This window comes from Mesoplodon mirus, assembly GCF_964341445.2.
Source record: "Mesoplodon mirus genome assembly, chromosome: 15".
In the NCBI taxonomy this organism is placed as follows: Eukaryota; Metazoa; Chordata; class Mammalia; order Artiodactyla; family Ziphiidae; genus Mesoplodon; species Mesoplodon mirus.
In genome coordinates, this window is record NC_138991.1 from 26,489,840 (window position 1) to 26,508,671 (window position 18,832).

General features: G+C 43.4%; 1 protein-coding gene across 3 annotated transcripts in view; it reads right to left on the minus strand.

The window, feature by feature from the left end:
- KIF3B (kinesin family member 3B) overlaps positions 1–12,118 on the minus strand; it is a 38,111-nt gene extending 25,993 nt beyond the window's left edge. For 2 of the 3 annotated variants that reach the window (XM_082643399.1, XM_082643397.1), the window contains exons 1-2: positions 11,949–12,118; positions 10,628–10,751 (exon numbers count right to left, since the gene is read on the minus strand). The gene's annotated coding sequence lies outside the window, so the exon portion shown is untranslated. The remainder of the gene's footprint in view (positions 1–10,627; positions 10,752–11,948) is intronic. The other variant, XM_082643398.1, reaches the window with a different exon arrangement.
- Positions 12,119–18,832: the final 6,714 nt, after the last annotated feature.

Consider the following 18,832-nt stretch of genomic DNA (forward strand, 5'->3'; position numbering starts at 1 on the left):
GCTGCGGAGCAACTAAGCCCGTGCGCCACAGCTACTGAGCCTGTGCTCCAGAGCCCGAGCCACAACTACTGAGCCCAAGAGCCACAACTACTGATCCCAGGTGCCACAACTACTAAAGCCCACACGCCTAGAGCCGGAGCTCCACAACAAGAGAAGCCACCACAATGAGAAGCCGGCGCACCGCAACGGAGAGTAGCCCCTGCTCGCCGCAACTAGGGAAAGCCCGCGTGCCGCAACGAACACCCAACCCATCCAAAAATAAATTTAAAAAAAATAAATTTATTTTAAAATATATATATATATATTCAAGTCTAGAGGACGCTAATTCAGAATCAATGTGGGTCTGGGGCTTTGTTGTATTCAATAGTCACAGCTCACAGTACATTAGGAACTTAATATATATTCCTCTTCTAATCCTCAAAATCGCCTTATGAGGAATAGTATTAGCCCTATTTTAAAAATAAGGATGGGAGGCTCAGAGAAATTAACTGGCTCAAGGTCACACAGCAATTAAATGGAACAGTCAGGATTCAAAACCAGGTCTGTCTTATTGAAAGACCCTAATTTAAACTTATTTTAAACACACAAACACACACACATGTGTATACACGTGTATTAATATATGAATAGATTAAAACAATTCAAGTTGTACATACAGTGAACAGGTAAATCTTCCCCCTACCCCTGGGGAGATACTCGAAGCATATGCAAGCATTAATGTATCTATATTGCTTCCTTACCTTTTTTTGTTTTGTTTTTAAACTCAAGTTTAAGTATAGTATCACCATTCTCTATCTTACTTTATAGATCTTGGGGCCCCCCACCCCCCACCCCCATCCCCACCTTTTAAGTAGCTGCCTAAATGCCATGGTACAGTTCTCTTATAATGTATTTGATTAGTCCCCTGCTGAGGGAACCTCCGATAGTTTCTGGTCTTTGCTACTGCAAACAATGCTGCAGTGAATATCCTGAACATGCACCTTTAGCTACACATGAGGGTTCTTCGTAGGAGCTATTGCTGGATGTGTAAAACATTACACATGTTCCTTTTTGACAGAGGGCACCATCCTACCCACTTCCTAGGCTGTACCATTTATCCTCCCATCAATAGTGCACCGACTGCCCACACAACCCCAATATCCAGGGCTCGTGCTCTGAACCACCATGAAGCTGTGAAGCTGGAAGAGCCTGCCTGTCAGGAACTTCTCATTCCATGTACTGATCCAGGAAAGAAATGAAACTGTTTCTCTGCTAAACATTTACACTCTGATGTCAGAGACTTAATCAACCAAATACAGTATTTGGCACTTGAGTAGGGCCCTTTTTTGGATCTTGATTCAAACAAACCGACTGTTAAAAATGTATGAGACCATCAAGGAAATTTGAACATTAAGGAATATTAAGGAACGATGATGTTAAGGAATGTTAAGGAATTATTGTTACATTTTTAGGTGTGAAAATGGTATTTTTTAAAGAAGGTTCTTACTCTTAAGAGACACACAAAAGCATTTTCATATAAAGTTTTTTTTAACATCTTTATTGGAGTATAATTGCTTTACATTGTTGTATTAGTTTCTGCTATATAACAAAGTGAATCAGCTATATGTATACATATATCCCCATATCCCCTCCCTCTTGCATCTCCCTCCCACCCTCTCTGTCCCACCCCTCTAGGTGGTCATGAAACACTGAGCTGCTCTCCCTGTGCTATACGGCTGCTTCCCACTATCATATAAAGTTATATGCTGTCTGGGACCAAAATAATCAGAGGTGAGGTGGGGTGGGATGAATAACAGGTTATAAGTGAAACAGAACTGCCATGTGCTGATAACTGCTGGAGCTGGGTAATGGGTCCACGGTTCATTACACTATTCCATTTTTATGTATGCTTGAGAGTTTCCAAGATGGGGGGGAGAAAAAAAAAGATTGCCCTCTGACCAATGCCTTTTAACTTTTAAGAAAATTTTAATTGTGGTTAAAAAACCCCCACATAATATAAAATGTACCCTCTTAACCGTTTTTAAGTGTACAGTTCAGTAATGATAACGATATTCACATTGTTGTGTGACAGATCTCTAGAACTTTTTCATCTTGCTAAACTGAAACTCCATACCTATCAAATAGCAACTTCCCATTTCCCTGTCTCCCCAACCCCTGGAAACCACCATTCTACCTCAGGGTTCATCCATGTTGTAGCATGTGACAAGATCTCCTTTTTTTTTTTTTTTTTTTGCGGTACGCGGGCCTCTCACTGTTGTGGCCTCTCCCGTTGCGGAGCACAGGCTCCGGACGCGCAGGCCCAGCAGCCACGGCTCATGGGCCCAGCCGCTCCGCGGCATGTGGGATCTTCCCAGACTGGGGCACGAACCCGTGTCCCCTGCATCAGCAGGCGGACTCTCAAGCACTGCGCCACCGGGGAAGCCCAAGGTCTCTTTTTTTTTAATAAGGCTAAATAACAACCTACTGTGTGTATATACCACATTATCTTTATCCATTGATCTGCCCACAGACATCTGGGCTGCTTGCACCTCTCATCTATTGTGAATAACGCTGTGGCTGATCACAGGTGTACTCAATGACTTGTCCTTTTAATCAGACTGCCATGCAGCTGGGTAGAGAGCCACAGCAAATTCTATATTTAAAAGAGGGAGGTGGCCTGGAATAACAAAAAAAGAGATTCAGACACACCTAGGAATGAAACCCAGCCCAACCATTCCCAGCTCTGGGACTCCAGGCAAGTTCCTTCAACCAGCTAAGCCTATATCCTCCTCTGCAAACTGGGACTACCACGAATGCCCTGCTCCTTGGGGCTGTGTGAGGATTAGAGGAGGACAAGCATGACAAGGCCTGGCCCACAGGAGGTGCTTCTGCCCTGACCCAACTTACAGGAGAAAAAAACCTGAGACTTGGAGAGAGAAGCAACATGGCAGACTGAGTTAATCAGCAGCAAAGTAAGCAGAAACCAGGGCTACCAGGCTCCAAAGTTCATGGCGTTTCTCCACACCAGCGTGTCCTAAATGTCAGTCATCTGATTGTCTCTTCACAATTTCTGCCATATCCATACACCACCTGTACCATTATTTAGTTAAGATTTTCCTTTAAATCTGCTTTAACGCTTTTCATTTTTTTTAATTTATTTTTTTGGCCATGCTGCACGGCTTGCAGGATCTCAGCTCCCTGACCAGGGACTGGAGCCAGGCCACAGCAGTGAAAGCCCAGAATCCTAACCACTAGGCCAGGGAACTCCCAAATATCTTTTTAACAGAAACTTCATATGACTACCATGAATGGAAAACCAGTATCACTTGTTGTAAATAGAAGGTAACTGTGAAAATAAAGACAAACAACAATGTTACTAAATTCGAACTAGATACTGTAGCTTACCTAAGGCCAGGGGCCTGATCTCTCTTGGTTAGAAAGCCAGTAGAAGGGTGAGATAGGGAGGGTGGGAGGGAGGCTCAAGAGGGAGGGGATATGGGGACATATGTATGCATATGGCTGATTCACTTTGTTGTATAACAGAAACTAACACAGTACTGAGAAGCAATTATACTCCAATAAAGATGTATTAAAAAACAAAAAGAAAGTAAGAAAGCCAGTTTAGCACGTGTTAAGAAAGACTGGAACCAAACAAATACTCTCCTTGACATAGTCAAAAGAACCAAAAGAGTTTCGAAGGGAATAACTCTCACCGTGTCGTTCAACATAATTTAGGATGTTGTGTCTGAGTGTCAACTAAAATCTTCTGTTCCACCTGGTTTAGCTCCGGAATCTAAGGCCATCCATGTCCCCAAATCAGAGTCCCGTTATCAAGATCCCTGGTGATTGGTGTGTACATTAATGTTGGAGAAGCTGCCCACATATGCTACCTTTATCGTAAACAGTTCCCAAAGTTGATCAAGCAGAATGTCCCATGAATCACAGAATTTGTTTCAGTAATATAACGAGTTAAATACATTAAAAAAAATCCCCTGCCTAAAGTCCACCAGAACTGTCATGGTTCACTGTCCAATTCCATAATGACATACTCTCACAGCTCATTCAGTGCACAAAACTGATCATGTACATACAATATTCCTGGTTAATGTCACCAGCCAACAGTCTGTTCAGAGAATGAAGGGTTTAAATGTTAAAGGCGCAGGTTCTGGGTCCTACTCATAGGGAATTCTGTATCAAAAAGAAAAACAGATTAAGAAGAAGCAGCAAAGAAGGTGACAAAAACTATGAAAAGATACCTTATGGCTTGTGAATTATACCTCAATAAAGCTTTTTTTTTTGAAGATATTTTTAGGGTCCTAATCAGATTTTAAGAAGGAAAATGTACAGTTCTCCTTTTCAACTTTTTAAAGTTCTAACTTTCCCCAAACTAATTTATTTAGAATTGTTCTCTTATGAGGCTGAGGGGGAAGCAAAGATATTCACTACAGCACTATATGTGATTACAAAAAGCCAGGAACAACGTCAATGCCCAATGCTAGGGAAAGTTTACTAGCTCAGAATTACTAAACATGGAAAACTGGTTATGAAATGTTACGTGAACATTTCCGAATGCAAAATGGGAGATACACTTGGAGAGCAACTACCTAAAAAGATAGCGGTGCAAGTGGACAAGTAAGCTGAAACTGAGTCAGGATACCCTTTGCACAGGTAATCCCTCTCCACCAAACTGCACTAATGTCTGCCTTTTCAACTTTATTTAGACACTATTTTGTTAAAAACATTATTTAAGGAGGCTGCCTTTATAATTAAAATTTTTTAACAATGAAAGGATCTAGTTTAAAGAAATCATCAGAAATGTAGACAAAAGTTTATGCAAAGATAATCTTCAAGATGTTCTCTATAGCATTATTTATAGCATTTAAGTATTGAAACCAGCCTAAATGACAATGACTGGGGAAACAGGTAAGAACTGCACATTCATGAGATAAAATACATTTAGGAATATATTTTCCTTTGGACAGTAAGATGTTTTAACAGTAGTTATTTCTGAGTGAATCTTATTTAATCTTTTCAGGGTTTTCCTCAATGGAAATTATTTTTATAATTTAAAAAAATTCTATTAAAAAATGCTGGCAATTGAAGAAGTAAGGAGGGAAAAATACTATATATTTCTTAGGCTAGAATCTGACCTGCTGTTGCAGACCGTGCAAAACCAGTAACTATTCCACCAAGAACTATCTTCTTGCTGTTATCTTAAGTAACTTGAGCTGACATTTTGTCTTACCTGGATGGAATCTTTTATGATTTACTAGCTAGATTTCTTTGCTTGGGTTACTGAAATGTGTTATAAAGTAATGATTACTGCAGTCCCCTAAGCTGCTGGAGACAGTACTATGAGCTATAGTTTCTGTGTAATTTATGTCACACACAAAAGCCCCAAAGCAAGCCCTTCCTGAAACCACTGCTGAAAGGGATGTTAAGGACCCCAGAGTGGGTAACAGCCACGTCCAGTCTCAGCTCCCAGTAGTCTATTACAATCTCTATTTCACTTGGACTCACTTCCATTTATACACTATGTTCAAATATGACAAAATGCAACTGCTGCAAATATCTTGCCAAAAACTTAAAAATAAAACCACACCCACCACAATTATCACTGGTGCTCTCTAATGCAAACTATGATTTAAATAAATCAGCATACTAAAGATAGATCTGCCTGCGTGAAGAGCTCAGTGTCTGCTATCAGTGTGACAAAGCGAGGAGACACAAAGTGTCACCAAGATTAACTGAAGCCTTAAACAAGAACATCCCAAACTGCAATGCAGATGTGTGATGCTGATAAGATAAGCTGATTGCAATGATCTCTGACTGCCAAGAAACAGCTCTAAAAGCCCCACCCTGGAAGGTCTGGGAGAAAGTCCTGCATGAAGTCACCAAGGAAGAGGAAAATATTACCCAGCTCAAAGCTGTCTTTCAGGCAGTGCTGGAAGAGCCTTGGAAGATTATCGCACATCCTTATTTTGCCTATACAGACACTGAGGGCCAGAGAGACTGAATTACTTGCCTCGGGTCACACAGCAAGTGGCAGAATTGCTATTAAAATTCATGTCTCCACCCAGATCCCGCTGCCTTTTCACACCAGAATTTCCTGTGGTGGCACAGGCCTTGACCAAGAAATCTTTCTAAGACTGCAGAGATAAGGGACGTTGAAGGGAAAATAACGAGCCCACGTGGCAGACAGAGAAAACTGAGGCTCAACAAAATTGAATCTTTTACAGATAAAAAAATGGGTAAAAATATTCTTTGTGACAGAAGATAGGGTAGTGGTCACCCTTCTGGAGGGAGGTGAGGAAGGCTTCTGGAGTGCTGGTAATGTTCTATATCTTGATCTGGGTGGTGGTATCATGGGTGAGTTCATTTCATAAAAATTCAACAAACTATACAGTTACAATCATCTAATTTTTCTGCCTGTATCTCATCCTTCAATAAAAACATTACATTAAGAAAAGAAAAGAAAAAAAAACAGAATCTTTTGCAATTAGTCAGCAGGTGGCATAGGGCTTTAGCCACCCTGTCCTCACCAGCGCAGATGTTATCACCAGAATCAAGAAAAGTTCAGGGCCAAATGTCTCAGAATACAAGCTCTCAGTTCCTACCTGCTTTATGTTTCAGCCCTGAGTTAGAGCTAAGAAGGAAGAGAAGTAGCCTATCTCACAAATTAGATTATCTATTTGTTGCCTATCAGTGAAGTAATTGACCCCCATAGTTATGTTAAAATACCTCAAGGGTTTTTCCCCTGATTTCTTCAAACATTCTATGAGGTCAGTTTTCTTCATCAGCCTTTAAAGTTAGTTACCCAGATACAGAAGAGAAAGAAAGGCTTTTGACAAGACGTCAGGGATGTACTGCCCACCTGAAAAACAGATGAACAAGTGAGCGGTAGGAAGAGCAATGGACTTGGAATCAGCAGACCTGGGTAAGTTATTTGACTTTTCTGTGCCTCTACTTTCCTCTTCTGGAAAATGGGATTCATAACAGTCCTCATGTTACAGGGTTGCTGTGAGGACTAAATGAGACAACATGTGTAAAGTGCTGAAAACAGCGTTTGGCTCAATAAATGTTAGCTATTCCTATTACAGGTAGACCTCGGAGATACTGCAGGTTTGGTGCCAGACCACCATAATAAAGCAAATCTTGCAATAAAGCAGGTCACACAAATTTTTTGGTTTCCCAGCGCATATATAAGTAATGTTTACACTATACTGTAGTCTACTGAGTGTGCAAGAGTATTATGTCTAAAGAAACAATGTATATTAATTAATGTACACTAATTTAAAATACTTTATTGCTAAAAAATGCATCGTCTGACAACGCAGGGTTGCCATAAACCTTCAAATTGTAAAAAAAAAATGCAGTACTTGTGAAGCACAGTAAAAAAAAAAGGTAAGCCTGTACTTTTATTATCATTATCTTTAGCAAGTCCTAGTTTTGCTACTTATTACCAAAGGAGTACACCTCAAGCTTTAATGTACTCAGGAAACACCCGGGGGTCTTGGTAAAATGCAGACTGGCTTATTATATCTAGACTTAGACTCTGCATTTCTAACAAGCTCTCAGGGCACATGGGTGCCTCAGTCATGCAGAACACACTTTGAGTGGCAAGGATCTACCGAACCCAGCACCTATCGGGTGCTTCATATTACTGACCAAAATGAATGACCCCTCAGTAGCTCAATGCTTCATCTGTAAACTGGGGATAATACACATGCCATGTGATCTCAACTGACTGAACATTAGTACACGAGAATGCACAGGAAAGAGCATTCTAAACTGCAAACAAAGCTACACAAGCAGAGGTGGTAGGATTATCAGTCTTGCTATTCGCAATGTTGAATTTACAACATTGTGAAACCTAAATTTACAGGGGCAATTATTAGCATACGTTAAAAGAAGGCTCGAATTCCCTTGCTAGAATTCTAGCAAGAACACAACAGCCTCTCCAGGGATTCCCAAATCAAAAGCTCTGAAACTTTAGAAATGTCATTCGATGGCCAAGAAAGAACCACTTTGGCAGGGAGAGTGTGGCCATTTGAGGCACTAAGCTTCAAGAGTGATTCCATTCTCTCTCGCAGAGATGGCCAGCCTCCTCCCAAGCTTTCATCAGCCAAGATCTCAAGTCAGGGCAGCAATGCCAACAGCATGAGACAGATGGGCACTGCCCTGGCAAAGCCCACACCTGCCACTCCACAGGCTGGCAAAGAGCCAGACTTCGAGAAAAGCAGGGCTTCTGGATGTCCAAGGTGGAGGCTTCAAAAAGATGTACCTGGCTATCTTCCTGCAGTATAAGCAGGGATCTCCTCCCCAGAGGCTATAAGTATGATGTTTACACCTTGTGCCTCTCCTCCAAGGGTTCACAGGGAACCAGAGCTAATTCTTCCACACAGGGCGCCTTACCAAAAAGTTCTCTCATCATTTCAGAGGCAGATGGCACCACCAACATCTACCTAATTGCTCAGGCCCAAAACCCAAGAGACGTCTCTGATTCCTCTAGCTCTTCCCCTCAACCACCATCCTGCTGCTGGTTTCACCTCCATGACACATTCCCAAACCATCCTCTTGTACCATCTCCACTGTCACCACCCTAGAAAGCCACCATCACCTCTCACCTGGCCTCCTAACTACTCTCCTGGCTGCCATCCTTACACCCCTCAAAATTCACTGGCCACAGTGATTCTTTTAAAAAACAAAAAACAGATCACATCACTCCCCTTCTTAAAGCCTTCAATGCCTTCCCATTGCTTTTGGAATAAAGTCCCACCTCCTCACTCTAGCCCACAGGCCCTAGATGACCTGAGGCCTCACCCCCAGCCCAGCCCCCACTTGGCCATCTCACCATTCTCCCCTCCCCCCACCCCAGCCCACCTGCTCCAGCTGCTCTGAGCCTTCTTTCAGTTCCCAGAACTTACCAAGCTTATTCCCACCTGAGAGCCTTTACTTTTGCTGTTCCTTCTGCCATATTCTCAAATGTTTGGCCCCTTTCTGGCAGCAAGTCTCAGCAAAAATGTCACCCCCTCAGAGTGGCCTTCTCAGACCACCCAGTTAATTGGCAGCATCCCCATGGAGAAGTCACTCTCCATCACATCACTGTTTTATTGTTTGCACAGTACTTATTTCCATCCAAGTGACCCTGTTCATTTATTGGTCTGTTTTTCTGCTGCTGCCACTAGAATGGAAGCTGCACGAGAGCAAGGACCTCACCTACCTCTCTACCATCACATCCCTAAACTAGAACTGGGCCTGACACACACCAGGTGTTCAGCAAATGCTGAATGAATGAAACTGAGGCAGTGGAGGTAAGAGCACTGAACTTGAAGTCAGAACGCCTGGAGGCCAGTGTGAAATGGGCCACCTACTAGCAGCCTGGCCTCTCTTACCTCAGGTCCCTTGACTGTAAAATGGGAATCTCAAGCTGCACCTTCCCTTCCTTGCAGGGTTACCGATAGACTAAGTGAGTGAAGACACGTTTAAGCATTTTTGTAAACCATCAGGCACCATAAAGAGAGCACTGTATTATTAGCCAGCACAAGAGAATGCTCTTTCTCAGGGACCCATAAATCAGTGGATGAAAGGGCTTAGAGAGCAAGCCAAGGCTTCTAGCCCAGGCACCCAACAGAAGCATAAGGACACAAGAGATGTGAATCCGAAGCTCTACTCCGAGGAGGGGCAAACACAAGATATGGATTCATTTAAAGACATCAAATTCATTTCCAATGCTAGTAATATGCAAATTAAGCTCTGAGGTCCTTGAGGAATGTGGAGCTGGGGCTGATCTCCACATGCTCCACTGTGCTTGGCATAAAGGGATTTAGTAAACATTTACTGAACTGGGGGTCGGACTACCAAACCTGGCATCCTATCATCAGCTTTCATTTTTCTTTGCAACCCTTTCTGGCATGGGATTACAGGTTCCTGGGGCAACCCTGTAATACTGACATTTATGACATTTATATAATACTATGACAGCTACTGTTTCATGCATGCAATGACCCTGTGAGGTTGACAGACCTGGTATCGTCAGCACATGCTTTAATTTATTTATTCACCAACCATAAATAGAAGATAAAGTATAATACAGGTGTTATGTTAAGCCCAAATAACAATAGTTAATGTTTACCAAACATGCCAGGCACTTTACATGTATTAGGTGCAAATAAATCCTCATAACAGCCATATATAGTGGATACTATTATTATCTCCCTTTTACAAATGATGAAACTATAGCACAAAGAGGTAAAGTAAATTACTCAGTGGCATGCAGCTTGGAAGTGGCAGAGTTGAGACTTGAACCCAGGCAGACTGATTCAATGCTTTTAAACCACTAGCATGCAATCAGAATTGTACAATAGCATCAAAAGGGCCTACCAGCCTACTCCTCTCACTTTAAAGAGGAGGGGGCATGGGGACAGAAAAGCCCCTTGTAAACATTCCATCTTTGTTTTGAGGTCCACACTTTGGATGGTATCTATTTAAATGAAGCTTTATGTAAGATCTTGTTTCCTTGCCAGTGGAAGAAAAGCCTCTAGCCAAAGCAGTCAAAAGGAACAAAAGAAGACCCTTGTGGCTTTGTAACAGCTACTGCTGAGAAATCAGAGATATCAGGGTACAGGGAAGAAAATACAGGATTTACCTGGAAATGTGTCCAGCTCCATCACTTAATAGGTATAAAATTCTTAGGCAAGTCATTCACTTTTCTTAGCCTCAGTTTCCTCATCTTCGAAATGGGGATGACATCACCACCTACCTGGCAAAGTCTATGTGAAGATTAAATGAGATAATGTACCTGAAAAGTGCTTCTTAATCATATACAGTTGACCCTCAGTATTTGTAGGGGATTCCAGGAGCCCCCTTGGATACCAAAATCCACGGATGCTCAAGTCTCTTATATATAAAGGTGATGTACACACCTTCCTTGAAAAAAAAATCCACATCCACACATTTCAAACCTGTGTTGTTCAAGGGCCAACCAGACTTGTAAATAGCTATTACTGTTTCAAGCACTTCTCAAAAGACATAAAGATAACTCTTTGTCTTCTGGAAGGGTCAACAAGGCCTAAGTAGAAAATAAAACCATAACCTCAAACAACTACAAGGACTTGACCCCAGGGTTTCCCCCACCAGGACTACTTTGCAGAAGTCCACACCACCTCCCTTTCTCTGAGCAGAATGGAAAAGTAAAACTGAGGGTGGGGGGGATGTCAACAGGGGGAGGAATATCCAATGAGCTGGTGAACTACACACCTAAATCCTACCTGTCTCAAAGTCAACCCCTCCAGGAAGCCTTACCCAAACCACCCCTCATGCTTCATAATAGCTTGCTGAGCACTTACTATGTGCCAAGCTACTTGACATACCCATCTTACTGGATTCCCACAGTGGTTCATTAACGCATTTTACAGATAAAGAAAAGAAGGCTCAAGGAGATTAACTTGACCAAGGCCACACAGTTACTAAGTGGAGATGCAAAGTCTCAAATTCAGACACTCGGACTTAAAGTTGGACTCTCGGTCCTTCTCCTCCCCATTTAGGGCACTTTCAACATACACGTCTCATAATCTTAACCACTCTGAGCAGCAAGCGATAGGACCCCATTGGGCAAAAAGGTCAACTGAGGCCAAGAGGGGAAGGGACTTGTCCAAGGTCACACAGCGAGCCAGGGGCAGCGCCGAAGTTTGGACCCCAAGCTTTAGCTTCCCCGCCTCCCTCCCGAGCTGGGTCCCAGACTCCGACCCCTCGCGGCCGGGTCTGGGGGTCGGGCCGCACCCCCGCCCGGGGGAGGAGGGGCGAGGTCGCCCGGACTGCCTGAAGATGCCCAGGAGGCAGGGCAGAAGATGCTCCCGCTCCCGGAGCAGCAGCGCCAGTCGGTGGTGCTGCACCGGGCCTTCGGGAAGATCCCAAGCGGCGGAAGGATCGGCCCTACCCGGCGGTCGTTCGCATCGTCGCCGACTCACCTGCAGCCCGAGGCGAAAGCGGGCGGCGGCGGCAGCGGCGGCGGGGGCGGCTGCGAACCGTAGGCTCAGCCATTCCCCGCTGCCCCGGATGGGGCGAGACCTAGGCCGCTCACTTCCTTAGCAACCCGGCTCGGCGACCTACTTCCTTAGCAACCAGTGTCAATTTCAATAACTTTATTGGGACACGAGCGGCGGACATGGAGAGCCGGGCGAGCCAGGCGAGCCAGGCGGGGAGGGGCCGGGCCAGGTATTGGCGCTTAGTAGGTGTCCAACAGCCTTCGGTCCTTTCACCCATCTAAGGAGGTATGAGACGAGCGCGACATGGCCTGACAACCACCTGCTAGTATCTCGTGCCTCAGTTTCCCCATCTGTAAAATGGAATGCACTGGCTTTGTTGCGCCATTTGACCTTTCCTAAAGCGCTTTCACATCTCAAATTGCTGAGATAGCTCCCATTTAGGGCCCACTCGGTCACTCAACCAAAAATTTAGGAACCATTCCTGTCCCTTCCCTCTCTTTCACTCCCCGCCCCGGCCCCCACATCCAATCAGTCACCATGTCCTTTAGAGTACTCCTCAAACATTTCTCCTATCCACCTTTCTTCATCTCCAGGGACACCACATCAGGCCAGGCAGAGTTCCCCTCATCTCTAGCCTGCCTGCCATCTCTGGGCTCTGCTTCTACTCTTTTGTCCAGCCCTGACCTGTCAATCTATTTTCCACAAGGTGGCCAAAATGATCATTTTAAAACATAAAACAGATCGTGTCACATTCTGCTTAACACCATTTAATGGACTCCCACTGCTTTTAAAGTCAAACCCAAAGCCCTTACTACTTTCTACAAAATCAATAAAACTCTGTTCCACCCCCATTGGCCTGGAAGGCCAGGTTCCATACCCGCTCCCCCCAAGAACTTGACCTGCTGTTACCCACTATGCAGAAGCTCCTGAGAGCAGGATCCCTTTATTCATGGTTACATCTGCCACTCTTGGTCCATAGTAGGTGCTCAATAAATATGTGTTGAATGAATGAATGAATACCTGGGATGCTCTTCCCCACCCCCCAGCCCCTGCTTTTGCCTAGTGTGGTAGATATTGCTACTTACTACCCCACATTTTTTTTCTGGCTCCTGAACACACAACTAGACTACATTTCCCAGCTTTAACCTGTGGTTCAGACCAAGTTCTGGCCAATTCAATATGAATATGTGCCATTCTCAGGCCTAGCCCATAAAAACTTCTCATATAATTGTTCATACTGTCTCTGCTTTAATGTGAAGGACTTTAAAGGACTTTGCCTTAAAGTGAAGGACTCCAAGGCCCTAGGAGATGGCTGAGTTGCAAGATGGAAGGAATCTGGATCAATGAGACACCCCTTAGAGGACAGCTGTCCAAACTGGACAAGAAAATAAACTTTTATTGGACTCTGCTATTGAGATGAGGAGGCTTTTTGTTACAGCAGTTAGCTGGCCCCAACTAAGATACCTGACTTTGAATCATCCCTTGGGTCCTCATTTACTTCCCTTCACCTGTTAACCCACCCTACTTCCCTACCCAGCATTATTCAATATAGTTAAGTCAATGAATCATGTTTACCCTATAATAACTACAAATTTTGTTTCTACTGAGCCAAATAATGTGTGTTTATGTTTTATTTCTTCCACACCTTTTGATATTTTTTGAGATTGATAATTACCTTGATTTTTTTCCACTTTCCTTAGTTTTCTTTGTAGCTATTATTTTTTTTTCTAAATGATCAACAAATCTTTCTGTCTTGAACTTCTCTTAGAAGTTGTATTTAATGGACTGAGCTTCTAATTTTCTCATTGTTTTTCTCTTATTTTCCCTCTTTTCGGCTTTTTTGTTCTACTCTCCGGGAGATTTCCTCAACCTTAGCATCCATTTCTTCTATGGAAGGATTCTGGGCTTACCTTTCAGTCATCAGTATTCCTCTCTGCAGACACTGGTCAAAACTTTCTCCTCCTGTTAAGTCAGTTAGTACTTCCCCTTCTGTCTCTGTCTGCCAAAAATTTGCTGAAATCTCTGCACTGCTAATGTCTCCCTCCTGTTCTATCCACATTATGGGCTGATACATTTTTTATTTCTTACTGTCATATAAGCAGGATTCAAGGAGAAAAAAATAAATACATGTCATGTATTCCAGGCCAATCAATACACCATGTTTAACTAGATGTCTTTATTACTTTAAATTTTAAAAAACAGGTACATAAAGGGGTATAAACAGCTAGTTCAGATAAAGGGTATAGAAAACATGGCTTTTAAACATATGAAAATATGCTCTACTCATATTAAAGGAAACGAAAATTGAAATAACATTGAAATTTTTTTCACTTATCAGGAAGAAAAAAAACTTTTATAAGGAACTGCTGATGAGCGTCTGGTCTTGATTCCGTCCTTAGTAAGCTGTATAAAACTGTGTAGATTAGTAGCAGTAGTGTAGATTTAGTAGAAGTGTAGGGCGATCAATTCATCCTTATTTGCACAAAACTTCCTCTGTTTTCGAATCAGTCAGAAGTCCCATCTCCCAAGAAAACCTTAGCTGGGCAAACCAGGATGGTTGGTCATCCTAGTATGGGAGGGTAACACTTTGATATATTACCAGTATGTTTCCATTTTCCACCCAACTTAGACACTGAAGCATTTATTTCTCAAGGAAGAGTTGTTTCAGGAGAAAGATAGGGAAAGGACTTTCTGAGTTCCAAAATCCTGGAGAGGGGACTCAGGACATGGAGGAAGTCTCAACAAGTCAGAGCAGGGCTTCCAACCTCCAATTCTGGAGATTTGCTAATTTGTGTGAGAAGGGATATGGTGAGAATGCAACAGCGGGGAAAGAGGCCAGTGGGGCTGGGACAAGGGGTCCTGATATGGAGAGATCATGTGAACCACAGCAGAGACCCCTTCCCCCAGAGCAAACTCCAGCCTAGAAACAATCTGATCTAATTCCAGTGAGCGCCATTGTGTCGGTTCATTATAAGCAACAGTAACCAACTCCGGCTGATGATAGCAGAAACAATTTATTAAATGAGAAGTTCAAAAATCATCAGGAAATTTCTAGAAGTGTCCAGGAATGACAAGACCAGGTCATGTGAGACCACGTACTACTAAGCTAGTCTGGTGAGGACATCGGATGCCCAGTTTTCACCACAGACATCTGGTCATGAGCACTGTCTCAGCATCATTCTCACCCACCCTCCCCATGAGGATTCCCTGCAGTCCCAGCTTCTTTGTAACCCAAGCTCTGATTGGTCAAGTCTGACTCACATGTCCATCTCATACCTGCAGTGGAAGCTGTAAAGGCAAACATCTGGCTTTTTGGCTTCTATGGTGAGAGAAGACCCTGCCTTCATTTACAAAGTGAGAATTCCTTGAACGTAAGAAAAAGGGGTTCTGTTGTTAGGCAAGAAAAAAAATCCCATTATAACCAGACATCCCTTTGTCAAGGAGCTCCATCCATCCATCTCCTCCTCATTGTCACTCAGTGAGGACACCTCTCCTCAGCAGCAACCATGTCACCCAGTGGCCACCCAGCTGGAATGAAGCCCACTGTGTCATGAAATTTTGCTCAGTCCCCATCTGACGTATCCTGTGAAGGCATCCATTTGAATGGCCAGGAGCATCGTGAATCCCCCGTGACAGAGGAGAGCACTGGGTACCTGGGGGTTTGGGGCAGAAGGGGAGTGAGGAAAGGAATCTGCTGGCACCTCTCATGGGTGGGACAGAGTGGAGCCAGCTTGCAGTCTCCTCCCAAACCAGGAGAAAGACAAAACGCAGCCCAGAAACCCATGGATAATTTTATTTTGATCTCACCCAGGGAAGATAACATCCGATGGATTCCCTACAGGGTTGACAAACGGCAGATGGCTGGCTCCCCATGAAAGAGTAAAATCACCAAATTTCCTTTCTTCTCTGACATTCTAGAGCAGCGCTATCCAACAGATCTTTCCACAGTGATGGAAATATTCTATATTTGATGGTGTCCAATACAGTAGCCATCAGCCACGTATGGCTATTGAGCACTTGAGATGTGGCTGGTACTACCGAGGAACTGAATTTTATTTATTCAATTTGAATTCATTTAAGTTTACATGGCCACGAGTGGCTAGTGGCTACCATATTGGACAGCACAGCTCTGGGATATGAAAAATGACAAGTATGACTGTGGGGTCCAGATGATTTGGGGTTTTCATCCCAGCTCCGCCCCTCACCAGATAGCTGAGTGACCCAGTGCAAGTCACATTATCTTTCTGGGACTCAGTTTCCTCATCTGCAAAATGGGGCTGTTAATGCTACTGCTCAGGTTTATTGTGAGGATTAATGGAGATATAGAGTGGGACAGTGCTTGGCACTTAGTAGGTGCTCCAAAAATGGTAAATCTCTTTCCCTCTTTTATTGGGTGAGGACCATGGTGTCCTCCAGGAAAACAATAGTTGCAGGGTAAAGAGTCCTACTGTTCAGGAGAGTTTGGTCTTGGAAATTTAATACCTGTTGGGGAAGAGGCTTGGAAAGGAGTCATGTAAAAAGACAGCAAAGGTAAGTGAAATGAGTCAGACAAAAAAGACAAATACCATATAACCTCACTTATATGTGGATTCTAAAACAAACAGCAAAACAAAACAAGAACCAAGCTCTGGATATAGAGAAAGGATTGGTGGCTGCATGAGGCAGGGTGCGGGGAGGTGGATGAAATGGGTAAGGGAGTTAAAAGGTACAAATTTCTAATTATAAAATGAATAAGTCATGGTGTGTAATGTAGAGCATGGCGACTATAGTTACTAATTCTGTGTTGCATATTAGAAAGTGGCTAGGAGAGTGGATCTTGAAAGTACTCATCACAAGTAAAAAAATTTTGTAACTATACATGGTGACAGATGTTAACTGGACTTATTGTGGTGATCATTTTGTAATATATATAAATATAGAATCATTACATTGCACATCTGCAATTCATATAATGTTATGTTAAGTATACCTCAGTGGAAAAAACAAAAAGAGACACTGGAAGGGGAACAATTTATTACAATGCAAGGAGGTGGCATCCCAGAGCCCGTTTCAGGAAGAAACGAGATGCTGGGTTTGGACTGAGGCCAAGCACCTGAGACACACTTGATGGTCCTCGCTTGGCTGAGTGCCCAGGTTCAGTATGGACGAGATGCTGGGATCTGAGAGAGGCTCTAAGGGCCGAGAACCAAGCCAGGGCCTTCTAAATTCACATCTTGATGTTTCCTGAAGAAAGCCAGACAGACGCTGGCTGCTAATTGCTTCCTCCTCAGGTACTTAACTGGCTGGACAACCTCAGTGAACCTAGTTCACTTTTCCAGACCTCATTTCCCTACTTGCCTCCTGCAGGGTTGCTGTGAGAATTCCCCCAGAGAATGGGTGGAAAACTGCTTTCCCAACTGTAAAGCACCGTAAATGGTGGGGGATGAAGAAACAACAATGATGATTAAAATCTCAGAGCCAGAAGGAGGTCGTAGAAGCCTAAAGACAGAACCAGTACTAGAATCGACGTCCCAGGATGGGGTTTTGTCTTGTATCTGTCCTCTGTGTTTAGCACAGTGGCTGGCACATGGCAGCACACAACACATGTATTTAAAAATGGTGATATATTATCACCATTCACCTTTTAAATTGTCAGATTTTTAAAGCATAATTCTCAGTGTTGGCAAGAAAGAAGAGCACTTTCATCCCACTGCTGATGGGATGAAATTGGCACAAATTGTAAGGAAAATTAACACGATGACTAAGAGCCATTTGAGTCAGCCCATACCACTTCTAGGAATCAATTCCGAGAAAATAATGAGAGATGCTCCTAAAGATGTTCATCCCAGCTTCACTTACAACAGGGGACTATTATATCCAACATTAGGGGAATGGATAGATAAACTAAGATATGTCAATAAGAGGGAGTATTATGTTGCCATTGAAAATGTTTTTGTTTTTGTTTTTGCGGTATGCGGGCCTCTCACTGTTGTGGCCTCTCCCGTTGCGGAGCACAGGCTCCAGACGTGCAGCTCAGCAGCCATGGCTCACGGGCCCAGCCACTCCGTGAAAATGTTTTTTGAAGAGCATCAAATGATATGTGGGAATGCTCCAGAAGATATAATGAGGGGAAAAGTAGAATATCTATATATATTAGGAAAGGAGGTTTTAATGCTCCATGGTGGTCATCAAGAAACAGTCTCTCGGGCTTCCCTGGTGGTGCAGTGGTTGGGAGTCCGCCTGCCGATGCAGGGGACGTGGGCTCGTGCCCCGGTCCTAGGGGATCGCGCATGTCACAGGACAGCTGGGCACATGGGCCATGGCTGCTGGGCCTGCGCGTCCGGAGCCTGTGCTCTGCAACGGGAGAGGCCACAACAGTGAGAGGCCCGCATACCGCAAAAAAAAAAAAAAAAGAAAGAAATACGTGTGTGTGTGTGTGTGTGTGTGTGTGTGTGTTTGTGTGTGTAGGCAAAGAAAAAGCTGGAGGGATACCCATCAAATATTTACAATGGTCATTACCTTTGGGTATTGGCATTATAGTTGATTCTTATTTTCTTCTTAACACCTTTTCATATTTTCTAAATTTTATGTAGTAAGCAGGAATTATATTTATTGTGAAAACTAAGTAGCTGCCATTACACACTTATTACAATGGCCAAAATCCAGAACACTGACAACACCAAATGCTGGTGAAGACAGGAAGCAGTGGGAGCTCTCGTTCATTGCTGGTGGGAATGCAAAATGAATGGTGCAGCCACTTTGGAAGACAGTTTGGCAGTTTTTTACAAAACTAAACATACTCTTACCATATGATCCAGCAATCATGCTCCTTGGTATTTATCCAAAGGAGCCGAAAACTTATGTCCACACAAAAACCTGCACACGGA